This window comes from Mesoplodon bidens (assembly GCF_964165515.1).
Source record: "Mesoplodon bidens genome assembly, contig: HAP1_SCAFFOLD_210, whole genome shotgun sequence".
NCBI classification, from domain to species: domain Eukaryota; kingdom Metazoa; phylum Chordata; class Mammalia; order Artiodactyla; family Ziphiidae; genus Mesoplodon; species Mesoplodon bidens.
Window position 1 is genome coordinate 665,912 of NW_027671695.1, and position 27,933 is coordinate 693,844.

The 27,933-nt window shown below is 44.9% G+C and overlaps 1 pseudogene across 1 annotated transcript; it reads right to left on the minus strand.

Annotated features, from left to right (window-relative positions):
* Positions 1–263: 263 nt before the first annotated feature.
* Positions 264–27,933, minus strand: LOC308611148 (transcription termination factor 1-like; annotated as a pseudogene). The gene is made up of 11 exons: positions 27,763–27,933; positions 25,049–25,253; positions 20,038–20,711; positions 18,482–18,708; positions 17,183–17,368; positions 16,168–16,246; positions 12,754–12,884; positions 9,454–9,688; positions 6,631–6,720; positions 4,972–5,037; positions 264–752 (listed from the first exon to the last, which is right to left on the minus strand). The product of its transcript is annotated as a transcription termination factor 1-like (transcript).

Genomic DNA, 27,933 nt, shown 5'->3' on the forward strand with positions numbered 1-27,933 from the left:
ACATGAAGCTCATCCAAAGTCATAGAGTCAGGAGGGCGAAGCCAGGATTCAAACCCAGGAAGTGCTGTCCGCTGAAAGCAAGGAGCATTTTGTCACACACTGCAGGGTGCAGTGTTACCCGAACCAGTGGTTCCCAAACAATGATGCTGGGCAGGCCACTGGCGACTCATCTGTGAGCTTGTTAGAGAAAAATCTAGCCTCTGGACCCAGACTAGAGACTAGGATCGACTGGGTCTGGGATGAGACCCAGGTATGTATCTTTTTTCCCAAGTTCCCCAACTGACTCCGATAGTCCAGGTTTGGGAATTACATATGTAAACCACCTACAAATGGCTGCAGAGAAGAAACTGTACCTCCAGTTTTTTGTGGATCAGTGGGTGTGCAGGCATGTGGTGTGAGCATGTGTGCTGTGCAATCCAGAAGCACTCGCAGCTCCTCACCCAGTGCTTGCTAAACGCCCGGCGGCCTGGTGACCACACTTCTCAAGCTCATTATCTCATTTAGTACTTTTGAAAGTCCTGTCAGGTAGGGGTTATAATTTGCCAATTTTTACCATTTTCCATTTGAAGAATCTGAGGTTCCCAAAAGTCACTACCCAAGGTCACACTACCAGCGTGTGTCCCCATATGCTGCGTTTTTAACTATTCAGATATCGAAAATACTGACCTGGAAAAGTCTTCTTCTGCCAAAACGGAACACAGGAAGCTTTCAGCTTATAAAATTTACTTTGGACATAAGATGGAGGAACACCCCTTTAGAAAGGAAAAGGTGTCAAAAAGTTAGTGGCAGTTTAAAAATTAATCATTTCAGTCCTGTGTACTAAGTGCATTGATTGAGGGGTGGTCTACAGACCTAAGCAGCTTTCTTAATCCTCATGTCTACACATGTGAGAAAAATAAGACACGTATGAAAAGCTATTGTTCATCTGGTTAAACACACACACACAAAAGGAAGAAAAACAGAAGTACAACAACACGGATTCTGTCTAAACTAGAATAATCTAAACTACCAGTTGAGAAGACAAGGTGTAACACTAGCTCACAGGGGCTGATGCTAACATTGTCTTCAGCCCCACCCTGAGGGCTCTCCGCAGAGCAACAAATAACGCTCACGACCACTCTGTGTGGGGCCTCCTATGCTTATCCCTCGTTTTGGAGATGGGGAACCCAAGAGAAGATGCCCAAGATCTTACAGTGAATAGGGGGGAAGGGCTGGGACTTCAATTGGGTCCACTCCAAATTCTACTTTTTTCTTTCTTTTTTTTTGATATCAGTGTTTTTTAATGGAAGTATAGTTAATTTATAATGTGTTAGTTTCAAGGGTACAGCAGAAAGATTCAGTTGTACATATATATATATATATATATATATATATATATATAATTTTTTCAGATTTTTTTCCATTATAGATTATTACAAGATATTGAGTATAGTTCCCTGTGCTATACAGTAGGTCCTTATTGTTTATGTATTTTACATACTGTAGTGTGTATATGTTAATCCAAGCCTCCTAAGTTATCCCCCTACCTCCCGCCCGCTAACCCTTTGGTAACCATAAGTCTGTTCTCTATGTCTGTGAGTCTATTTGTGTTTTGTAAGTAAGTTCATTTGTATCAGTTTTTTAAAGATTCCACATATAATTGATATCCTATGCTATTTGTCTTTCTCTGTGTGGCTTATTTCACTTAGTATGATCATCTCTAGGTCCATCCGTGTTGCTGCCAATGGCAACATTTCACAAATCCTACACTCTTAACCACTACCTTCAGGCTAACTATATATTTGTCACAATGCAAAAGCAGGGGTCTGGATTTTTTACTTTACAAAGCTAAATAAAGTGGATGCTTACGATATTCTGGTGAGTCAAATCCACTTTTCATTTACAATAAGTAGGACGGAAACAACCACATCTTAAATATTTTTTTAAAGTGAAAATCACTAACTTCACTTCCTGGGCACTCATTTCCTAAGCCACAAAAGCGTGGCATATTTGTTTCAGTAATTAATTAATCTAGTTGTTATATGATTAGTGGGAATAACTGGATCTGCTAGGTATGTGGAAGTACAAGATGGCTGGGCTCTCTCTGCCTCTTCATGGCAGCAGCTGCCCGCCGCGTGTGCATGGCATGACACGCACTGTCTCCTTGCTGTCGTCCTCATCACGGTGCTGTTACAATGCTGCGCAGATGAGGAAACCGTGACGCAGAGGCAAGTGAGGGAATGACCTGCCCAAGGCTGGCTAAATTAGGAGCAGAGTCCCAGGACTTGACGCCCGGTCCACCTGACTGCAAAGCCCAAGATCTAGGGCATCTATGCCTTCCCTCTTCCCACAGCGCCCCACACACAGGTTGTTCTGCAGATCAAAGCTCAGGCTTCAAGAAGTAACAATAACTGACCTGGACATTTTCAAACGAAGTAGGTGTTACATCTCATTACGTGGAGATGCTTTCTTTAAAATCCTGCATAAACAATTCACAAGGGAGGCTTAACGAACCTGAAGAGATCGAACTTCTAATTTAATTATTTTCACTGTTTTAATTCGTTATTAAAACTTTGAGGATGTACTATTTCCAATGGTATTTGACTGGATGCCATGATGTCTGTTTTACAGCTTTGAGATTTCTAAACCTTAACCAGAACAATCAATATTTAAGTATATAATTCTACTTAAAATCATTAAAAACCCATTTTAATTTAAGAAATGTGATCTGAGGCAATGTCACAAGATACACAAACATTTATTGGAAAAGTCAGATTTTTCAAAAGGGGTTTGATATTACAAAGGGAGGGAGCTGTCGACATGAATACTTCTTAGGATGGGAGTTGGTGGGGTACACAGCAGGACAGCCTTCCTTCAAAGCCCCTAACACCCTCCCCTCTCAGGGACCCACACCCAAGAGCTGGTGCCCCACCCCTGAGACGAGCTAGAAGAGGAAAGGGTTTGGAACCATGGGCATGTGTCTGTGACTCCCAACAGGGCCTGCCACGAAAAGATTCCAATTCTCCAAGTTAAAAAAAAAGGACTGATTGTTCTTTGTCCATAATCCCAAGGTGTAAATAACTAACCAGCAGAACCAGTTTACACCCTTCCTAATGGATCAGTGACAACCTCACGCCAGCAGCCACGTTTCTGAAAGGCAGCCAGGTTGTGGCAGCCCTGTTCCCCTCAGCACCCTTCCCGAACTAAAGGCCAGACAGTCCCTCAACATCCCCACCTCCCAAAGCCCACCAACCCCTGAGCCCTGTGATGCTCAACAGTTTGCATTGCTTAGAGGGACTGTGCTTTGCCAGCCAGCTCTCTGTTGCTTGGCCAGCAGTGAACTCAGGTCTTCAGAGTGATGGCCTCTCCTCCAGTGGCAGGAACTGATTGAAAATGCAAGGACCATAGCAATGAAGACAGACAGTGACAACCGATGAAATCTCACTCCTCAGAGGAGAAATGCAAAGGAACAGCACACCGAAACCACTGAGGCAAATCCGAAGAGGAACAGGAGCTTGATGTGGTCTCAAAATATCTCCCCGTGGCCGTTTCTTTTCACCAAGAGAAAAACTTACTTTTCTACAGTGGGGCAGTGTGGCAGAGGCCGCCAGAGCCAGGGGATCAAAATCAGAACCACATGCCTCATGATGGGATGTGACATGGTGACACAAACACAGCCTCCCCCGTGACTGATTCCCGTGTAAAATACAAAACCCGAATCTAACAGTGAAGAAGCGTCTGACAAACTCCCCAGCTGAGGCAAGTTCTCCACAATGACTAGCCTGTATTTTCCCACAATTTCAACATCGTAGAAGACAAAGACATTAACAGATACACACTACTGTATATAGAATAGATAAACAACAAGGACCTAGTGTATAGCACAGGGGACTATATTCAATATCTTGTAATAACCTATAACGGAGGGACTTCCCTGGTGGTGCAGTGGCTAAGAATCTGCCTGCCACTGCAGGGGACATGGGTTCGAGCCCTGGTCCTGGAAGATCCCACATGCCGCAGAGCAACTAAGCCTGTGCACCACAACTACTGAGCCTGTGCTCTAGAGCCCACGAGCCACAACTACTGAGCCCACGCGCCTAGAACCCGTGCTCCTCAACAAGAGAAGCCACCGTAATGAAAAGCCCACGAGCCGCAATGAAGAGTAGCCCCTGCTCGCCCCAACTAGAGAAAGCCCACGCGCAGCAATGAAGACCCATCACAGCCAAAATTAAATAAATAAGATAATAAATATATTTGAAAAAATCTATAACAGAAATCATTTTGCTGTACACCTGAAACATTGTAAATCAACTATACTCCAATAATTAAAAAAAAGAAAAGAAAAGGCAGAACAACTCTGCTGTTTAGAAGACTCTAAGGAGACAGATCCTGGACTGGATCTTAAATCAGGGGGAAAGTGTTATAAAGGACAGGACTGGGACGCTGGGTGAAATTTGCATGGGGGCTGTGTTTTAGACAATAGTAGTGCATCAGTGTCAGGTGCCCTCAGTACGATCACTGTGCTGATGCAGAATAACAGCCTTGCTGAGGACATGGCGTCCACCACTAACACTGAAACGGTTAAGGGAAAGAATTCTATTCCCTTGTAGAAGGGAGCGGGAAAGGGAGGGATGATAAAGTCAATGTGGCAAATGGTAAAAGGCTAATTATGGGCAAAGGGACCATGGGTTCTTCATCCCAGTCATAGCTGGTGTGCTCCAAGAAGCTTTTAAGAGACTCTGCACACATTTCATTCACTCTTCTCAGGTGTCTTGGGGTGGAGGTGGTGGTTGGAGCGGAGGGAGGACTGGTCTGATTTACCTGGTCTGGTACGTAGACAGGGTGTTCCCAATACATATATACACAAATACAATTTATAGATGAGTTCCATAAGCAGCAGGAATTTCAGTCCTGTTCTTCAAATCTGAGAGGCATTTATTAGAACTCCTCTCTGATTTTTTCATTAGATTAATATTAAACAAATGGCCTTACCCTATGGTGCTAGCAAGATCTTCCCAGTCTATTTCATTAACATCTTCCACATTTATTTCATTCAACCTATGAGAAAAAAAAAAAATTAAGTTTTCAAGCCAAAAATCAACAGGATCCACATCTTCATGGGCTCACAGAATATTAAGAGCTGGAAGGCCTCAGCGTGTTCACCCCTGCTCCAGCTCCCCTGTTACACAGGCCCAGTGTCACTGGCATGCTAACCCAAGGTCAGCCCAAGGTCTTGGGCTGAGCTACAGACCAAAAAATCACCCTTCCTCCTCCTGAGCCCTTTGCATCTCCCACCAAGCCTAGTAAAAAACACAACTTCACAAGGAACTATATTAAATATGCTGTGATAAACCATAATAGAAAAGAATGAAATATGAAAAAGAATATATATATGTATAACTGAGTCACTTTGCTGTATAGCAAAGGTTAAACACAACATTGTAAATCAACTATACTTCAATTAAAAAAAAAAAAAACACAGGGACTTCCCTGGTGGCACAGTGGTTAAGACTCCACACTCCCAATGCAGGGCGCACGGGTTCGATCCCTGGTCAGGGAACTAGATCCCACATGTATGCCACAACTAAGAGTCTGCATGCCACAACTAATGAACCTGCCTGCTGCAACTAAGACACAGCACAACCAAATAAATAAATACAATATTAAAAACCAACCAACCAAACAAACAAAAACACAACTTCACCATTCAATGTAGACACACAAGAGTAGTATACATGTGTACTCAGCACTTACTAAGTGACAAACACTGGGTTAAGACCTTGATACCCACTAATCCATTTACCCTCAACACCACCTGATGAAGCTAGGGGATTATGTCCTTTCCACAGGCCAGGAATCAGGGTTGAGAGCTCGGGTCATTGGCTCAAGGTTTCATGACTCATAGGTGGTACCCACATTGGAACCCAGGCCTGCCTGACGTGAGATGCCCTCCTTGGCTCTGCTAGTCTCTGCTGTCTCTGGTAGAGGAGAAAAACCCCAGCCAGGCCAGCGTGGAGAACGAGGAAGCCCACCAATGAAGGAGAAGCAGGCTTCCTGACAGAGCGCAAGAATAATGAAGCTGGACAGGGCGGCCAGAATCCAAAGGTTTCTTCTGCTCTTTGCTGTTCCTCATTGGACATGAGGCCAGGTCCACTAGACTCGCAGTCTTTGTAAAACAGTTCTGTGTCTCCCTGTCGATCAGGGGAGGGAGGACTCTGCACGGACCAGGAACTCAAAGACAAAAGTAAAGACCAAGCAGCAGTGACGCCAACTAATGCATGCTAGAGAGCAGTAGGGCTCGGCCTGAAGTATTTACCTCCATTTTCCAATGGACAGAAGTAAGCAATGTCTATGTGAAAGCCTTAAAGACTCAAAGAGCTATGTTTATTGAGTGCATGCTACGTTTTGCATGCATTATTTCATTTCTTCGGCCAATAACACTAAGAGGCAGGTACTGTTATTATCATCCTCATTTAAGATGAACAAACCAAGAACTAGAAAGGCAGGAAACACATCCAAGGTCATGCACGTAGAAAGTGCTGGAACAGGAATATGAACCGTGGTAATCTTACTGCAGATTCTGCTGTTTAACAATTACTCTTTGGCTAGAGAGGAAAACGGGTAAAATATCGTCACTTTCTATTTCTGTACCTTTCAATGAGGTTGATCTTGGCCTGTAGGGCATTAAGTCCCCGGTATACGTCCCGACCATTTGTCCTCTTCTTGGTTAGAATTTCCGTCCTACATTGAAAGAAAGAAAAACAGTTTATTTTCGGGGTAAAGTTTCCATTAAAATGTCCTTTGTTTTCCTCATTTAAATTGTCCTTATTCAGAACCACTTTATAACTTTTGCAACTCATCACAGCTAAGATTTACCACCATCAAGAATATACCTTTTTAAAAGTTTTTTAAAGTGGGAGAGGGTAAATAAAGAGATAGAAAGTTGATGGTTATTGAAAATGAGTGATGGATACAAGGAGTTCTAAGTTGGTGTGTGTTACACAATTTCCATAATAAACAGTATAATAAAAGGGAGGAAAAAAAAAGAATAAGCCTGCTTGCAGGTGCTAAAGGATGCTGTGTAGACTCAATTTATTTTTGCTTGTTTATCAAACAGAGAGATATTGCTCTTATTACCATTATAGCTGCTGAAACACCAAACTACACAGATTTACTAAAGTGATCAATGACTCCATGATTCCTCTAAGGCCCCAAGTTCAAGGCTGAGGGAAAGGGTTCCCTGAAGTTCCTAATGAGAGAAGCAGCCCAATTAAAAATATTTAAAAAGTGCTTCTCTTGAAGAGTGAAATCTGTCACAATCTGATGGACAGATCATGAGCTGTGACATTTACTCTCTTGAGCAGGGAGGTACATGAGGCACACACAGAGAAACTGAGAGTTTTTACTAATAGCCGCCCATGTTCACTGGTTTGAAATGTACCCGCTGATGCCATTTCAATGTTTCATGAAGTAAACCTATGCTCAGCATTCAAGTTTCCTACTTTTTTCTTCAAATTAAAAAAGAACCCTTGCATGTTATTTAATTATGCTGATTCTGAAGCACGGCTCCCCTTCATCATTTCCTTTTTAAGACACTGACATATCATCTTCCAACCGAGGCTTTATAACCCACTCCTTTTTTAAAAGTAATTAATTAATTAATTAATTATTTTTGGCTGTGTTGGGTCTTCATTGCTGAACGTGGGCTTTCTTTAGTTGTGGCGAGCAGGGGCTACTCTTCATTGCGGTGCATGGGCTTCTCATTGCAGTGGCCTCTCTTGTCGCAGAGCACGGGCTCTAGGCAGGTGGGCTTCAGTAGTTGTGGCACACAGGCTCAGTAGTTATGGCTCACAGGCTCTAGAGTGCAGGCTCAGTAGTTGTGGCACACGGGCTTAGTTGCTCCACGGCATGTGGGATCTTACCAGGCCAGGGATCGAACCCGTGTCCCCTCCATTGGCAGGCGGATTCTTAACCACTGCACCACCAGGGAAGCCCCCACTCCTTTTTTTTTTTTTTTTTTTTTTTTTTTCGGTACGCAGGCCTCTCACTGTTGTGGCCTCTCCCGTTGCAGAGCACAGGTTCTGGATGCACAGGCTCAGCAGCCATGGCTCACAGGCCTAGCCGCTCCGCGGCATGTGGGATCTTCCTGGACCAGGGCACGAACCCATGTCCCCTGCATCGGCAGGCAAACTCTCAACCACTGCACCACCAGAGAAGTCCCCACTCCTTTTTTTAAGCCTAAGATATAGGGGTAGAAAGGGCTCTGGTTCCTCCATATTACACACTTCCCCCCAAAAACATTATCTGTCCTTATTTCCTGAGGGTAGTCTTCTAGTAAGATAAATATTCTACAGCAGAACTGTAAGGTATATAAACAATACTCAGTATAATCTAGCAGTTTGCTTTTAACGTACAACATGCCCACTCTGGATTTCATTCTTCTTTAATGGTCAAGATGACGGAGCCCCCTTTATGCAGGATGATGGAGCCCCGTTTATACAGGAGACCTGGGTCGTGGGCTGTAGAACCACTGCTTCAAGCTGTCATGTTGCAGCTGAAAGTTAGCTCGGAATCCCTCCAGGGCTGGGAAAAGCTACGTTGGGCAAAGAACATGCAGCAGCATCTGGACCGAAACTACTTCTTCATGATGGATGTACCTAAAGATGTTCTAGGATGAAAGAGTATGACTGCCCTGCTTTGGATGAAGACAGAGGAACTGCTGAATTAGAAAGCACAAGTAAAAAGGTGGAGGTATTACTGATCACTACACTTGTGATTTCCCTCCTAAATATCCAGACGTTAATTTTGTATTTCTTTCATGCTATAAATAGGTAACAATCTTGTTTTATGAAGAAAGGGACAGAGTGAAGAAATCAGAAGTCAATATTCAATATTAAAAAGATTCAAGTTCTGTTTACAAAACAGAAACAGACTCACAGATACAGAAAACAAACTTATGGTTACCAAAGGGGAAAGGGGGCAGGAATAAATTTGAAATTGCAGATTAGCAGATACAAACTACTATATATAAAATAGATAAACAACAAGGTCCTACTGTACAGCACAGGAAACTGTATTCACTATCTTGTAATAAGTTACATTGGAAAAGAATCAAAAAAAATAATATATATGCACAACTGAATCACTTAGTACACCAGAAACTAACACAACATTGTAAATCAACTCTACTTCAATTAAATAAATAAATAAATAGAATAAAAAGGTCCAAGTTCTTTATGAAGAAGCCACACAATGAATCAGGGGTGGTTAAATGCTAACTTAAATCAGCTTTCGATATTGAAGTGCTTGGAGCAGCGGATTAGAGAGGATCATTCTTGACCTACTGTGAGGCTTTCCACGTGGTCGTTACAGATATTCTTAGTAACCTCAGCAGTCCACCCCTCTCCGGAAGTTGCTGAGAGAGGGGCAGGGAATGCTTCTTGTTGAAATTTATGTAAGAAGCCTCAAACTTACCACTTACTTTGACACTGCATCCAATTCCTGGTTTCCACTTTTGCCTCCACTTCTACCCAGGATATGCCTTTGTACAGTTTTTCCCAAACAACTGACAGGCGACCTTCAGGATTCTCTTGGAGTTTAGAATCCATCTCGTTTAGCTCCTGGGGAGACATTTCCTTTAGAATCACTTCTTCAACAGCCTTGATTAGTTTCTGGGTGTCCGTCTTGCTCCAAGCACCATGATTTCTTTCTGTTGACATAAAAGGATGGTCTTGAAGTTGCTCATCTATTTGCTTTCAAACACAATATTAACAACAAAATGATGATGAGGGGTATCTGTCATTTGACATCTCTCCAAACCCACAGAAGCTACAACACCAAGAGTGAACCCTAATGTGGACTGTGGACTCTGGGGGGTTAAGATGTGTCAAGGTAGCTTCACGGATTGTAACAAATGGACCACTCTGCTGGGGGGTGTTGAGAATGGGGGTGTGCCGTGCATGTGTAGGGCAGGAGATAAGTAGGAAGTCTTTGTACCTTCCTCTCACTTTACCTGTGAACCCAAAACTGCTCTAGAAAAATAGTCTTTTTTTTCCCTTAATTTATTTATTTTCTTTATTTTTTTGGCTGTGTTGGGTCTTAGTTGCGGCACATGAGATCTTTGTTGAAGCACGTGGGATCTTTTGTTGCAGCGCAGGCTCTTTGTTATGGTGCACGGACTTCTCTCTAGTTGTGGCGTGTGAATTTTCTCCCTCTAGTTGTGGTGCATGGCCCCTGTAGTTTGTGGCATATGGGCTACAGGGTGCGTGAGCTCAGCAGCTGTGGAACACGGGCTTAGCTGCCCCGCGGTATGTGGGATCTTAGTTCCCCGACCAGCGTCCCCTGCATCTGAAGGAGGATTCTTTACCACTGGACCACCAGGGAAGGCCCAAAATAAAGCCTTTATAAACAAAAAGGTAAATCAGACACTTTTCAGAAGACAATGGGCAACATCTCAATTACACAAACATAAAACTATCAGTTATGCACTTCCCTGGTGGTGCAGTGGTTAAGAATCCGCCTGCCAGTTCAGGGGACACAGGTTCGAGCCCTGGTCCAGGAGGTTCCCACATGCCGGGGAGCAACTAAGCCCACGCGCCGCAACTATTAAGTCTGTGCTCTAGAGTCCGCGTGTCAGAACTACTGAGCCCTTATGCCACAACTACTGAAGCCTGCGCACCTAGAGCCCGTGCTCTGCAACAAGAGAAGCCACAGCAATGAGAAGTCCGTACGCCACAACAAAGAGTAACTCCCGCTCGCCACAACTAGAACAAGCTCGCGCGCAGCAATGAAGCCCCAACGCAGCCAAACAAAACAAAACAAAACCAAAAAAACTATCAGTTACATGCAAATCAAAATGAAACTACGAAAGTGGCCAGAGTTTCCTTTTAAGGACCAATCACACTCACACACACATACACACACACACACACATACACAACCAACTGCAAAGAAAAAAAATCCTTTCTTAATGCAATCTTTTTTTTATCTTCGAGAAAGCTGTTCTTCCTGTTTCTAAGAGTAATACCTACTGCAAGAAATTGTGAGGTTCCCAAACATTTAGTGGAAAGAGAATAACCAAACGACTTTCATGTTATATAAATAACTCTCCCCAAGAGTTTCTGGAGTGAAATTAACAGCTACAATGGCGTCACCACAGTACTTGATGAAGGCACCTGTGAATTTCTTTTTTTCTTTCTTTTTTTTACATATTGCACTCATTAAGCTATTTTTTTTAATTAAAAAACATTATTTGGCTGTGTTCGGCCTTAGCTGCAGCACGTAGGACCTTCGTTGTGGCACACAGGTTTCTCTCTAGATGCAGAGTGTGGGCTTAGTTGCTCTGCAGCATGTGGGATCCTAGTTCCCTGACCAGGGATCAAACTCATGCCCTCTGAAGTGGAAAAGTGGATTCTTAACCACTGCACCACCAGGGAAGTCCCAGCACCTGTAAATTCCTAAAGCCAGTCCTTGGTGCAGGGCATCAAAAGCTTCTATGATTCGCTCTTCTTGTCTACATGCTCACAGTCATGCTAAGGAAGAGGCCGCAAGCTGGAAGGCTACAGATATCTTCGATCTGGCCTACAGAATGTTATTGTTACTATTTCCCCAATAACAATTTGGATGAATATTTAAAAATCAAGAGAATCCCAAGAGGGTTTTCCCTGGTAGGGCAGTGGTTAAGAATCCGCCTGCCAACGCAGGGGACACGGGCTCAATCCCTGGTCTGGGAAGATCCCACATGCCATGGAGCAACTAAGCCCATGCACCACAACTACTGAGCCTGCGCTCTAGAGCCCACGAGCCACAACTACTGAGCCCATGTGCCACATCTACTGAGCTTGCGCTCTAGAGTCTGTGCGCCACAACTACTGAAGCCAGCGCGCCTAGAGCCCATGCTCCACAGCAAGAGAAGCCACCACACTGAGAAGCCCGCACACTGCAACAAAGAGTAGCCCCTGCTCACCGCAACTAGAGAAACCCCGCTCACAGCAACGAAGACCCAACACAGCCATAAATAAATAAATAAATAAATAAATAAATAAATAAATTTATTTTAAAAAAGAGAGTCCCAAGAAAAAAAAGATCTTGATTTCACACACACGTGCAAATCCAGATGTTTGCTTTACTTCTTGGAAACTGGCAGAATTGGCTGTGCTGAGTCTTCGCGTGGCACCGGTGGCCAGAGTTGGTGGCACAAAAGGCGTGGTCTCCACCACCTCAGAGTTTACCACGTGCGGACATGCAGACGCCTTGCTGGGACCCGCTGCACGGCTCTGCCTGCAGGGCCGGAGCATGTGAGCCTCTGGGCTGAAGCTAACACCCACTAAGGACTGTCTTCTGAAAGCAACTGGGGACTTTTTAAGGTGAAGAATATAACCAAGGAAGCTTTTTATGAAAGAAGAGAACAGACAAGAGACGACTGACACTGGCTTTGGGAAACGTCCCTGACTAACAGGCCCTCCCTTTGATGGTTTCCCTGGTCACCTGGGGGAAAGGACCTTGGTGGCCCAGGTTCTCCTGCCCACCGGCTGAGTGGGTTTCAGTTTACCTGGCAGTTGGAGTCACACTGAAAGCTACTGACATAACGTGTGGCAGAAATCAGTCTGGTGAATAAAGGCTGCATCAATATGCATGAAGAAATAAATGAATCAGTAAGAGAATGGCTGAAAGAGTGATGACTCTCTCAGAAGACAGGCCTGCAGTGATGCCTGGGCCCTGGGCCACTGTGGGCTGATTTGTTCACCAAAGTGGGCTCTAGAGACCACGACTTACAACTGCTGATCTGGGAGAACTTCAGGGCCACAGAGAGGCTACTTCCAGACATCATCTCGCCAATCTTTCTCCAGTCGTTTCCATGGAGGGACTGGTATATCTTTAGCTTCTCGGTATCTCCTTTGCTATACCTTAGAGGAAGGGAAAACAGATCACAGCTAAGCGTTAACCACAAGCTTAAAACCACTATTCTCACTGCAGCACGCTGCGACGCTGGGAGAAGCTGTATAGGGCGGGCTGTCAGGAAACCTGCTCAGCGCAGTCCTACCAAGGTCCTGAGCCCAGATACTTCCTGTCTCGGCATCACAACCATGAGCATCCTGTAAGTCAGTCACCGCAGTCCCTGGCTCACTTACACAGAGGCCAGGACAAATAATCTGATCATGCTATTCCCCAGCCAAATCCATAAAGGCTTCACACAATAAAACCCAAACTTCTGACTGTGCCTGCAAAGCTCGGTGCTCCCTAAGTTCAACCCTATTGGCCTTATCGGCCTTTCTCACCTCGAAGCCTCTGGACCTGTGTTGGGAATGGCCTCCCTCCACCGCTGGAAAGCTCCTGCAAGCTCTTCAGAAGCAGCTTAAATGGTGCATCTTCAGAGAGGGCTTCCCTGACCACCTGGTTGGAGGTGTCCTGCTGTCCTCTCCCACAGGACACTCTGCTGCTCTCTCACTGCCCCCATCACCACTGGCAACTGTACGCTCGTGGCTTCCCTGGTTTATCTGACCCGTCGTCTAGGCCACCACTGGCCAATGGAAATATGAGCCACAGATGTCATTTAGAATTTTCTAGTGGTCAGGTGAAAATTAATTTTATTAATTTTTTTAAAGATAATTTATTGGCTCAGGCAATTGAAAAGTCCAGATACAAGTGGGCCCTAGGGTGAGCTTAATCCAGGAGCTCAGTCAAATCACCAAGGACCACTTTCCACCATTCCACTCTGCCTTCCATGTGTTTGGGGGTTTTATTTAGCGGCAGCATGCGGCATGTGGGATCTTAGTTCCCCAACCAAGGATCAAACCCACACCCCCTGCAGTGGAAGCACGGAGTCTTAACCACTGGACAACCAAGGAAGTCCCTAATTTTATTTAGTTTTAATGAATTAATAACATATCTTGTTTAACTCAATATACTAAAAATGCAGCCATTTCAACATGTAATCCGAACCTAAAAGTATGAATGAGATACTTTACACTCTCTTCTCCACACCAAGCCTTCTAAGTCCATTGTATACTTCACTCTTCAGCGCATCTCAGCTTGGACTAACCATAGTTCAAGTGCTCCATGGCCACATGAGGCTGGTGGTCACATGGATGGACAGCACAGCTCTGGAGGGGAAGTCCTCGGAGGGTGGGGACCCTGTCAGTTTTCTACACTTTGGAACCCGGTAATGCTTGACAGACAACAGATGCTCAATAAAGATGAGACAGGGACTTCCCTGGTGGCGCGGTGGTTAAGAACCTGCCTGCAAATGCAGGGGACATGGGTTCGATCCCTGGTCTGGGAAAATCCCACATGCTGTGGAGCAACTAAGCCTGTGCGCCACAACTACTGAGCCTGAGAGCCACAACTACTGAAGCCCGTGCGCCTAGAGCCCATGCTCCACAACAAGAGAAGCCACCGCCATGACAAGCCCACAAACTGCAACGAAGAGTAGGCCCTGCTCGCCACCACCAGAAAAAGCCCGTGCGCAACAACAAAGACCGAACACAGACAAAAATAAAAGATGTGACAGATGCCTTAGCACAAATCGGTCACAGTTTAAGGAAGTTAAGAGGCAGCAATCCCACATAAAAGCAAATACATTAAAAGAAAAGAACTAAAGTGCACTATAATATATGCAGATTTTGAGATTAAACATCTTAAATGTTTAAGGGGAAAAAAGCCATCATTATGACATTTTATAATTCCTTTTTGGTGGGAAGGAAGAGGGGTCAGAAGTGGTAGTTTATGTTATTACTAATGCAACACAAAAGCAGCCCTAATAAAATACTAACCATTTCTAATGAGGATGATCCACAACTACCGGGGGACAGTAAGATCCTAGCATTCTCAGAAATGGATCTAAAATGCAGAGCATGGTGAACAGAGATGCGAAATCCTTCACCATTAAGAATCAAGCTTTTTAGCAGTTTCCTTTATAAGGCAAGCAGGGTCTTCCTGAGATTTAAAACAAGACTTAAAAGTACCCTTGAAGCAACAAAAAAGAGGACATGAGAGAAAAACAGAGTGTACGAAAATGAGGAAACAGGTGTACTGACCTCCATGGCCCCTTGGAGCCTTACAATTCTTTGATTTTTGACTTTCTATGGTTTTTTCACTTAAGAGTTCCTTAAGTTGGAAACATACTTTAAGGGTAAATGGTCAGCACAACACAAGTAATATGGTACCAGTGAATGAACTTTATTATCAGAATGACAGACCTTCATTATTTGAAAAATGCCATTTCCCACAGTGATGTAACAGGTAGAAAAACAGGTTACCTCACTCATTTACCAAAAGCATCATTTTGGTCCCACTTAAAATGTCACCCTTAGTGAATTTCCTTAAAGTACATGGCGGGGGCTTGGGAAAAAGAGAGGGCAGGTTTCAGTCTGTGTGGAGGCGCCTTTCCTCTACTTCCGGTTTATTTCTTTTGGTAAAAATTTTTAAAAAGAAGCCGAGGTCATATCAATGTTACGTTCTGATAGTACCTATGTCCTGATTCAAGATCACGGCGCTCAGTAGGACCCAACTGGCCGTGACAGATTCACTCCATCTGCCTCCTGGAAGTGAGATCAGTAGTTGAGCCCTAGGTGGCTGTCTGGGCCCTCAAGGGTAGGAGCTGATGCTTTCTCCCTCATCCCTTTGTCCTTAAGCAGAGTGCTTACCCACCACTGACGCTCAGTCTACATTTGATTTATTTGGAATGTTGGAAACAGAACATAATTGGGTATTTTATTTAGGAAAAAAGGGAGGACAGAAAGGCTACCGCCACATGAAGCTCTGCATTGATGTTACCGAATCACACTTAAATGACCTCACACAAATGCTCACCCCCACCTTCAAATATTTACTGAAAACCCAAAGCACTGGGCTCAGTGCTGAAGGGCACACATCACACTGAGAAGGAACGTCTGGGTTCGCAAGGAGCTTACAACTTAGGAGACTGCCGAGAAAACTGCACAGGTGACGCTAAGAGGCAGCGCGTGGAGAATGCTACAATTGACAGCATAAAGTAAAAGCCAGGGATTTAGAAAGGGGAAGATGACAGAAGATTTATTCAAGAGGTGGAAACTGAAAGGGACTTTGGAGACATACACCTGACGGCACATCTGGTTTCACACACGAAACTCTTCACGATTTTGTTGTGTACGTTTTGATTTACAGTATCAGCAAAGACTAGAGAAATGCTCTGCTCAAGTTTTTTCTTACCTGCCTTTGTAATTGTTGACATCAAACATCTTCTTTGCTCGACAGTATATGAGTTTCCAGGGCCAGGCAATGCCCTTACCTAAAGTCGGAAGAGAGGTGGTCAGAGGGACAACCGGAGCGTGGCATGAAACACAGTCGCAATTATAAAAGAAACCCAGAAGGGCCCCTTTTTACAGCACACGCTATCCTAGACCCCAGGTGGAGGGTGCGGTTTCCTATGTCCTGCAGAAAGCCGTCTTGGGGAGCAGATATACAAAATCCCCAGTTTCCGTGGCCATCTCTGGAAACTAGATGCTTAGTATGTAGGGGCTCTAGCTTCTGTTCTGCTAAATTCACGGAAAAGACCCTTATTAGGCAAAGAGCTTTTACCGTAATCTGGAGGTGGAGGACACACTCCAGCAGCTCCCCATAAGATAAACAAAAAAACTTTGCAATTGAATAAGCTTCTTCCTGCTTTGCCACTCTAAAGATGAAAGGATCCCCCAGCAGGGGCTCACTGTTCTGTTTTCCTTTGTGCATTTCACCTAAGAAATTATCCTCTTTAAATTCAAGAGAGATTTTTTTTCCAGTCCAAACCTACATTGCTTCGTGACCTTCTAACTTCCCCAGGATACCTCCAAGAGGAGGGTTCCAGCTCAAAGCGCAAAAATGGCTCTACTTAAAAAAACGTCTGAGACTCTGGTGTATACCAGAGTACTTTGTGCAGTGTATGCAAAAAATACACAATAGAGGTCAAGAAGAGAAACCAAAACCGTAATTGTTACCAAGTAGGAAAGCTGGAAGCTGATCATCTAATTTGTTAGAAAATCTGTAAAAGCACTATCCTTGGGAGACGTGAACACATTCCAAATCCCTGAACGTATAGGCTGGCAATAAAAATACTATTAACGTAGCAGCGGCTAACATGCACTGCATGTACTGGACGGGCCAGGCATTGTGTTCAATACTCACCATGGTTATCTGTGCAAGGCTGGAAGGCTGCAGATGGTCAAAGAGGCCACAGTTCTAAACTTACCAACGTGCAATCTAAACGAGTACTTTCTTTTTAAGTCGGTGATTAGAGATTTCTCCTCTGGGTATCTGTCTGTGTACAGCAGCTTGTCTGCATTCTCGATTCCTGTCAGAGACAGAAATTCTCGCACATTTTTCTCTAACTGCTTATTTTCCTTCACGGAAATCTTGCCAAATTTAATAGCGACACCTAGGATTTGGGGAAGGAGAAAAAGGTACACAACTGTCAACAATGAATGAAAGCGAACCACCGTTTTGTCTTTAGCAATCACAACAGCACCCGTCAGCTCCTCCCCACCTATCGGGGAGCAGCCCCTGCTTGTGCCCTTGACATTGGCTCTCCTGCAGAGTTCGGCCAAAGCCACACTGTCCTCCCAAAGTCTTCCCTGGCCATCCTACTCCAATGTGACCTTTCTTGTGTCATCAATTCCTTTTTACACAGTTATTTAAGAAATAAATTAACAGTAATAGATATTCATTAAAAATTCAAACAGTGTTGAAATAAAAGTTTAAAAGAAGCGCCCCCCCCCCCACTTCACTATCCTCTGCCCCTCCTCCCCCCAAGGCAGTGCTGGGAACTGGGTGGCACAAACATGAACATGTATATTCTCTACGAATATATGTTGGGGGGAGGTGGGGACAATGTCACTGCAATTTACGTTCTATTCCTCGTCATAACTCAAAGCACTCAAGTCTCCTTATTATTGACTGCATTACACAGTACATTTTCCTAATCTTAAACTTATTTTAAAAATCTTTTATCACTTGCAGTACACAACCTTACATTTGTAGTTCATTCTGAAACCCAATAAGCTTTCTGGGAGGTTCTTGTAACACAGTGAAATCAAGAAGGAGACCAAGCTGGGTGTTGCCTGAAGCCATGCCCACTACAACCAGCTCACCCTCAAATTAATATCCTTGAAATTACACCTCATCAAAGCTGATGATGTTGATATGCGTGTTTTAATTTGATTTCACTTGTGCCCCCCTCCCAGTGTCTCAACCACTTAACCTCCTCCCCCTCTTCTTCCGGGCTTGATCTTCTAGTCTGTGGATCACCTGGATCCATTAGTCCCGTTTTTCCTCGCCTCCCCTACCAGAAGTTGGGCACAGAGGAGGAAAACTAGTGCACTTCAGTTTGGTAATTTTACAGTGCAGATAATGATTCTGGAAGGAGATAAAGCTGAAAGTAGCTAAGGGATGCTCTTTGTGAATCTATAAATATGAACCACTCACAAAAGAAAGTCAGGGCTAGTTACGCATATAGAAAAGTTCAACAAATATTCAAGTCCCACAAGCTTACCCTGGGCTTTAAATTCTTTAAAGCGTCCCAAGTCATCCCGATATATTCACTTAATTGTAGTGGCAGCCCTCTCCTTGATATCAGGGAGGAACTCCTGGAGCTGCCTCACAGTGGAATCCAAATCCACGTCTGAATTATCTGAATCTCTCGAATCTTCAGATAAATATTTCGTTTCAGGATCTTTAGCCGACTCCAAATTGCTTTCTTCTTCATTTGTGGGTTCTAATCTAAGGAGAAAAACTGGATTGATTAACACTGACAGGTCACGTGCCCTAATGGCTTTCAGATTCTTTCCTTACAGTGACTCTCCCTTTGACTACGACAGCATTAAAGCTGGAAGGGATCTTGGAGTTGATTCCGTCTGTGATGTCTGAACTCTTTAATGTAGCTTTACTAACTTGGATACACCTCAGAGGCTGCCTGGAAGGTAAACATGTCGCCTTAAGCCCTATTTCCACCAGGCATTGCTTATGTTACTATTTCTCAACTGTATTGTTTCAGATATTGACTTCCTCATAAGCTCAGCCCTCTTCTACACCCATGGATACTCAAGACACCTCCCCCCCACCAATGAGTCGTTTTATAATAATGGTTACTAATTAGTTAAGTCAATATTCAGGGTTTACATCGTTACAATTGCTTCCTTGCAGTTAACAATGGCCACATATTTTCCCCTTGGCAGTATAAAGAAAACATAGTCTTCTATGTATCTATCACTAATTCATTCCCACAGACTTTCTGCCAGATGTGCAAAGGTGTTCTCAGCCAAGGGCATCAGCTAACCACCCAGACAGGAAACTGAAACAAAACAAAAACAAAAACAAAACTGTACGCATTTGTCTGAGCAAAGGGTCAACAGCTTTCACAGGTCCACAGCCCCATACAAGTTAAGAACCACAGGCCGAGAACATTCCTGCATCATTATCAGTGATCTAAAAATGTCCCCAAAGAGAGGGCACAGAGGATGATGTGAGTTGGGCCCTCTGCCATTTAACTTCTATGTGAAACTATTTTAAGCCAGGACAATCTAGCAAATGTAAGAACGTCACAGAGTAGAAAAGGGGAGAAAACCTGTCCCAACTCCCAGGAACTGAAATAAAGTGCTTCAAAAAAATTCCTGCATCTACTCATCGGCCAGTATACTTAAATGATAATTATATAAAGAACGATATCTAAGTTTCTTTTATTAGGGAGAACCCTAAGTCAAGTTTTTTTCCTGTTCTGTGGCATTCTAAGTTCTCTGATCCTTTCTCCTCTCTCTGTACATATAGACAAGGTAATTGTGGGGTCTTAAAATTCTTTTTAAACTTATACATAGAATTTCAGGGCTGGAATAATTCTTAGTGAAAACAGACTGTAACTGCCTTATTTTGTACATGAAGAACGCAAAGTACCTGCCAAGTTACTCAGTTAAATGTGCACGACATCCTATACATTCGATGGTCTATCTCTTTATGATTTCTGCCACTTCCTATGGCCGTGCTGAACAAAGAGGTAACGGGCAGACTTCACACCCAAGACGCACACCATCAGAAGGCTCTACACCCACACGTTACCTCTGCACCTCTTCCGAACAGGCCTGGGGTTTCTCCTCTTGTGGCCTGGGTTTCACACTTTCTTCAATCAAGGTACCAGTACCTTCCACTGAATCAAAGCGCGTGTCCTCAGAGCTCGTCCTGAGCACTGAACACTCACCAGCAGGTGCCACGGCAGTATCAACAGAAGATCTTCTCTTCCTTTTCTTAGACTTTTTCTTAAGGCCACTGGACTCCTGATTGCCCCCTGCAGTCCCGACCTCACCAATCACTTGAGATCCCTCTGAGTATATGTTCTCAGCGCTCTCAGGCGCAGGCAAGGCCTCGAATTCCTGGTCACTTGGACGCTTCCTCTTTCTTGTCTTAGACTTGCTTTGATCTGCAGACACTGGTAGTTGTGCGATTTCACCTTCTTGGCCCATGGGAGGCTGGGGTTCCTGCTCTTGGGATTCTGATCTGGGCAGGGTGATGCTTGCACCCAGACTCTCCTGGACAGCATCACAGGACCTGACTTTCCTCCGATGTTTTTTTATGCTTTTTCCCCCGAACTTTATCATGCAGTTCTGACTCATTTTCACGTGACTTAGTAACTAAATGTGCTTCAGGCCCTTTTGTTGACTTTTGCCGCTTGCTTACATCAATGTAAATGACATCGACATGCTTTCTAAAATTCTTGGGTGTGTTCACAATGTTTTCTTTTTTTTTTTAATTCTGTCTCAATTATCCTTTATTTGTAGTTTACCTTGAATTACTCTGGTAACCTATTGAAGTTTTTTTTTTTCCTCCAATTCGCGCTGTCTCGGCGCACGTACGTGTCACCAGCTCTTTTTTTTTTTTTTTTTTTTAATTTATGGCTGTGTTGGGTTGGGTCTTCGTTTCTGTGAGAGGGCTTTCTCCAGTTGTGGCAAGTGGGGGCCACTCCTCATCGCGGTGCGCGGGCCTCTCACTATCGCGGCCTCTCCCGTTGCGGAGCACAGGCTCCAGACGCGCAGGCTCAGCAATTGCGGCTCACGGGGCCAGCCGCTCCGCGGCATGTGGGATCCTCCCAGACCAGGGCTCGAACCCATGTGTCTGGCATTGGCAGGCGGACGCTCAACCACTGCGCCACCAGGGAAGCCCCCACAATGTTTTCTTTATCCACCAGGATGTACACAATACCTGTTTCCTTATAGACTCCCAAAGCACATTTTCCTCTCTTTTTATTCTTTTTCGGTATAGAAGTGGTCTTTTCAGGCTCATCACACATTTCTGATTGTTTCAAAGCAGAAGAAACAAGATGCTGGGCATCCTTTCTCTTTTTTTTTTTACCCTTAGTTATGTCAGCCGGTTTCTTTGCCAGGGAGGAGTCTCTGAATCTTTCATGGGGATGCCTCCCATGTCTCTCCTTATGTACAGAATGCTTGATCTTTTTCTAGACGAAAACTGGAGTGTGGGTTTCCAATCTGCTTGATCCTCCTTCCATTTTACTCCTATAGGGAAACAGAACCACATGGTTTCTTTTTGCAGAGCATTTTAAACATTAGCCTCAGGAGGAAAAAAAAAATCACACAAAAACGAAACTGCAGGACAAATGGCAAGCCTGGAGTCATGATTATAAGTTTTCCATTATTCTAAATGTGTAGCAAGCTCACTGTAATTCACTTGTCTGGTTCCATTGCCTTTATGATATGGAAAAAATATAGTTAATTGAGAACAGTGCTCTGCCATGATCGGGCCCTTGTTCCCCCATGGCCTCATCTTCTACCTCTCCTCTCAAACTCTGTTGCTCCAGCTACACGGGACTATTTTTTTTTTTTCGGTTCCCCAAACATGCTCCAATCCTTTCCCTGGCTTGAGGTCTTATAAATCACGACTCCCTCACTCTGGGCCGCTCTCCGCTGTCTCCTACCCCTCCCTGCCTCCTTTCATCCTTCAGAGCTTGGCTTGAGCATCGCTTCTTCCAGAAAGCTTTAAAAGAATATAAACATTATGATACCATGCATCCTGAGTTAAGACAATATAAATGTTATGATGACGTGTATATTGAGTTAAGAGAATACATACATGATGATGCCATGTATGTTACATTCAAAACACAAAATCGTTTCATGTATCTTTTCTGAATGGATACATATGTAGTAAAACTATGAATAGAGCACGGGGAATATAACTGGTAAATTCAGGGATTAGGGACAAGTAGAGAGCCAGTTACTCTTATATCTTCAATCTTTTATTTCTTAACTGGAGTAACGAGTACAGGGGTATTTGTTATATTTTTGTCTACTCTTATTTGTCTACTCTTTTAAAGTGAACTGAAATAGTTCACTTTCTAAAAAGCAAGGGGCAGAACAAGAATACAGACTCCTTTCACTGAAAAATAAGCATTAAGGACTTCCCTGGTGGCGCAGTGGTTAAGAATCCACCTGCCAGTGCAGGGGACACGGTTTCGAGCCCTAGTCCAGGAAGATGCCACGTGCCACAGAGCAACTAAGCCCTTGCACTACAACTACTGAGCCTCTGCTTTAGAGCCCATGCTCCACAACAAAGAGTAACCCCCCGCTCGCTGCAACTAGAGAAAGCCTGCGGGCAGCAACGTCGACCCCACACAGCCATAAATGGATCAATAAATTTATTTTTAAAAAATACAAGCGTAAAAACAAGCAACTGAAGGATGTAAACATACTGTTTCAAGTATTTACCAAAAAGAGAGAGAGAGAGAGAAAAGAAAGAAACCTTTCCTGACCCTTTGAGCTTGGTCCATTCCCCAAATGCTATACTTTCATAGCAAACTATTTTTCTTTTGTAGCATTTAGCCCAGCTGTGGTTCAGAGCGGGAACATCAAGTATCCACTGACCTCAAACTAGTAGATCGCATCTTTGAGAAAGAGGCTGAATGGGCCTTGTTAGTGTCCAACAAAATGTCCAAGTTCTGCAATAAGTTGGAATGAAGTTTAATAAGGCTCCAATGTCAATTCTTATACAGAGCACGTGCATCCTGGAGTTTAAGTACAGGAATAGAAATGTACTTCACAAAAGACATGGTTAAAAATATAATTTTACAAACACATCTTACAACTCTCCTTGCTCCGTATTGCTTCTGGGTTTCAATTTTTAAGATTTTATTTCTCTGCGACTAAAAGTAATACTAAAGGTAATACGTTTACATGGTTCAAACATCAAAATAATCTGCCCTTATTTTCCCTCCTTTCTCACAGAGAAGGCAGCATCTGTATATTCTGATCTGCATTTTGCTATTTTCACTTAACAACAGATCCTGGAGACCTCTCTGTGTCAGTGGTCTTTCAAGTCTGAATGCTTAAGCACCTTTTCTACCAGAAGGTACCTACTTTCTCCTCGGTAGTCAAGAAACTATAAGAATTGTCTAGCTGGAAGGATGGGGAATAACAAACATATGGACTGATACCTATAAGCCAAAACTACCAGCCTCAGGATCTCACCTCCAACGGAGGCAACAGGAGCTTTGGTTAAGGCCTTCCTACCTGGTGTCACCCAGAGATGCACAGAAACCCCTTCTTAACCCACTTCTTTGCAGCTTCCATCTCCAAGACACGCCCCCTGAGACTGCTCCAGTTAGAGTGCCTATGACCTTAGAGCCACTAAATTCAAGAGATACTTTCCTGGCCCATCTTTCAGGATCTCTCTCTCTCTATCTCTCTCTCTCTCTCTCTCTCTCTCTCTCTTTGGCTGCACCACGTGGCTTGGCGGAATCTTAGTTCCCTGACCAGGGATCGAACCCGTGCCCCCTGCAGTGGAAGCACAGAGTCCTAACCAATGGACCACCAGGGAATTCCCTCAGGATCTCTCAATAACAATGAACAGAGCAGATAATTCCTTTTAGTATTTTTACCTTCCATTAGTTTCTTTCTTTCTTTTTGTAAATACCTTCTATGCTTCTCCTTCTGGTCTCTTGAACTCAGCACCACGTTTTAAATATATAGTCACGTCCCACTAAAACCTTCTTATGGCTTCTCCATTATTCTTTGTAAGTTTATTTATTTTATTTTATTTATTTTTGGCTGTGCTGGGGCTTCGTTGCTGTCTGTGGGCTTTCTCTAGTTGCCGCGAGCGGGGGCTACTCTTCATTGTGGTGTGCAGGCTTCTCATTGCCATGGCTTCTCCTGTGGCAGAGCACGGGCTCTAGGAGCGCAGGCTTCAGTAGTTGTGGCGCACAGGCTTAGCTGTTCTGAGGCATGTGGGATCTTCCCGGGCCAGGGCTCGGACCCGTGTCCCCTACACCGGCAGGTGGATTCTTAACCATTGCACCACCAGGGAAGTCCCTCCATTATTCTTAAAATAAAGTTCCAAATCCTTACAGACCTACCATGCCCTTCATGAGCTAGTCTAGTCCATGCCTACCCCTCCACCGCTCATTTCTCCCTGGGTTTCAGACATCCTGTCTTCTTTCCGTTCCCAGAATACACCGTGATCCTTCTCGTTATCAGGGACTTTACAAAAGCATCTCATTTCCCCAGGAATGCCTTTCCTCCGTTACCTTTCTGCGCTATAACTGGTCTAAGTTTGAAACTCACTTTCTCTCATCACTTCTGGGTCCCGCCTTCTCGTTACAATGTTTCTCAACAATCCAGCTGCTTGCCTACTGCACTTCGCTCCGTTGGGACAGAACCGGCCTCCTAAGGGCTGGGATCTTCTCGTCCGTCTGGCTCCCAAATGATTCCCCGGCATTCGATATGTATGGATATACATTTACTCACACTTATTCGGAACATACCACTTCCCGCCTTTCAGGGACGTGCCCAAGCCTGGTCCCGATCCCCTCCCCACTTTGGGGTGCCCTGGAGACCCTGCTCTGCCCCGAGGTGGGCGTTCCGGGGCTGAGAGGGAGGAACGAACGAGAGGTTCCCGAGTGGAGGGGCCTGGAGCGGCTGCGGAGAAAACAGGCGCCACCCTCATCCCTGGGGACCTGGGCCAAAGGCGGGCCTCCGGGGAGGTGAAGACAGCAGCCACACACCTCTCGGCTCAGACACGCCAACTGGGAAAAAAGCCGGAGCAACTATAAGGCGCTTTCACTTACCTTCCGAACGCGTGGCCACCTGCCTTCCAATCCGGAAGTGCTGGTGTGGCGAAGGCGGAAGTGGGTGTGTCACTTCCGGCCCGCCCCCTTCGGCATCGCCCTGCCGTAGCAGCTCGCTGGCTGTGGGGCTGTGACTCGCGTCGTTTTCTGCCCAATTTGCTCCCGGGCTTGTTGCGAGTGGGGTGGGACAGGGTAGAGCGGGATCCTAAAACTAAGAAAGTGGGACAGAGCCCTTCCGCCGACTTGCTTATTCGTGCATGCATGCCATTTATTCAACAGTTTTTTTTGCTGAGGTCCGTCTGCAGTCTAGGAGTGAACAAGATGCTGAGGGCTAACCTGAGGAAGACAGAAAACAAACTAATCAACCAAGATAATTTCAGATTATCCTCTAAGGAAAATAGATCAGAGTAATGTGATAGGGAGCGACTAGGGACAGTGAGAGCTAGGTTAGATAGTAAGGAAGGCCCTTGGACGAGTGACCGTTGAGTTCTAAATGAAAAGGGTGAACAAAAATCGATGGAAGAGTGTTCCAGGCTGGGAGCAAATCCAGGGGCCCTGAACTTGGTTGCTGCAGGAACTGAAAGAAGGCCAGGGTAGCGGGAGCACCGTGAGTGACGGGGACAGAGGTAAGGGGTGAAGTCAGGGGATGGCAGGGGGTCAGCGGTGTGGAGTCTAATGCATATTGAACTTAGGTGGAGGTTAGAGGTAGAAGAAACCTTGAAGATCTATTCCGATTCTCCCATTTCCACTGAGTCCTGAAGAAACTTAGCTTATGATTAAAAGTAAAGCTTTAAGCAGGCCATCAAGTCGAGGCCAGTATACATGCCACCCAAACTTTTAGTCTTACTGCATAGTGAAGACAATCACACCAGCAAAGAGATTTCTCATGGAATCCTATAACAACCCCCTGTTTTAGGAAATCTTTATTAGGTAATATCAGCCTTACTTTGTGGATGAGAAAACTAGGGCTTCATGTAACTTGTCACAGGGGAACTTATGTGGCCCCAGCTAGGATTCAAACCTGTGATCTTCCTACTACTGCAGTATCCTGCGCCTTGCTGCACCACCTGACTTCCTCTGTGTGAGCTGCCAAGCAGCTTTGATTAAAAAGTGCACAACACGCACTTATGTGAAAGTCTGAAAGTGAAGCAGACTAGAGAAACCATAAAGCGTACATCATACACCTGTCACCACCCAAGGGCCTCTTCAGGCCTTGGATGGACAGTCGGAAGTCTGTCTGATTTGCTCTGGAAAGGCAGTGCTGCTGTTGTCCACTGTTGCTGTGCAAGGCCGTGCAGTGAAGGTTTGTTGTCTGTGCAACTTCTCTGTGGTGAACCCTTTACCCAGAGCCTTGTGGATATTTGCACATTTAATGAAGATGATAATGATGGGTGAATGACGGCACTAAAGGCTGGAACTAGAAGGCAGACTAGGGATCATCCAGGCTAGTGGTTCCCAAAACACTGCACCAATCACTCGGGAAGCTCTTAAAAAGTGCAGATTTCCCACTTTGCATACAGACTGCATACCAGGCACCATTATTGTGACATTGAAATCCATAGACATAATAGCATTGTAGTTCTGTGTGAGACTGTCCTTGTTCTTGGCAGGTACATGTATTTAGGGTCAGATATGATGCTGTCTGCAGATCTTTTCAAAATGGTTTAGCAGTGTGTGTGTGTGCATGTTCACACACACACACAGAAAGTAAACGTGGCAAATACTAAGGACCAGTCAATCTAGGTGAAGTCTATATGGGTTTTCCTTGTACTCTTCTTTCAAAGTTTCCATAGCTTTGAACTTAAAAAAAAAAATCCAAAGGGGAAGAAGGATTAAAATACAGATTCTCAGATCCCATTTCCAGATATTCTGATTCAGTGAATCTGTATTTTTCAACTTCCCTTTTTTCTGTTGCACAAAGTTGGGTACCATTGATTTCATTCAACTCTAGACTTTCCCCCCCTACACATTTCACAGAAGAAAATACCGAGGACCCAAAAGGTGACTAATTTGAGATCACACAGTGGTTTAGCAGTAACATCAGGCTTGGCATGCGGATTTCTATTTCATTCTGAAACACGTAACGCTCTGCCCCGGTGTGTGTGTGTGTGTGTGTGTGTGTGTGTGTGTGTGTGTGTGTGTGTGTGTGTGTGTGTGTGTGTGTGTGTGTGTGTGTGTGTGTGTGTGTGTGTGTGTGTCGCTGGGAGAAGTGGGAAGGGGCGGCGAGAGGGGTCGTGGTGAGTGGGGGGGTGTATGTGTCTTTGACTTGGAAGTCAAGTGTAGCTGGCCTTCTAGAACTCCGTCGCTTTTAACACAGCCCAGTGGTGATTCTTGGGTTTTTCTCAGGTCTACTTAAGAAAACTCAAAACACGTCCACTGAGGTGGCCGCCAAAAAGTTTCCTGAAAGTAAATCGACCAGCCCTGTTCCAGTGCCATTGGTCTCCTGTCACCATGGAAACGGACGGTTCCATTCTTCCTCAAGGGGTGGTCGTGATTTTCTCTCCTTTTCGAATCCACAGCGCAGAGCCCAGAAGGCGCTCTCAGGAGCCAGAGGGGCTTTTGTAGGTCTTAGTGCTCCTTGCAACGAGGGGGCGGCGCGAGGTGGGCGTGCCTCGCTCCGGAGGGAGCCCGGCGTCTGGTGTCCACCCCGGCGTCCGGGTGGTATGTCCCGGGACTGGCGGAGGGCCCCTCCGAGTTCCGCACCAGCCCCCTACCTGGGAAGGCCGCTCGATCCAGCCGGCTGGTCGACTCGCCACGATCCCCAGGATGCCAGAGGCCAGGACCTCCTGCCACGACCTCACGCGACGGAAGAAGAAGCAGCCGGTGCGCCACACCGTCAGCCAGATCTGCCTGCCCCCGCGGCGGCCCCTGACCGTGGCCGACAT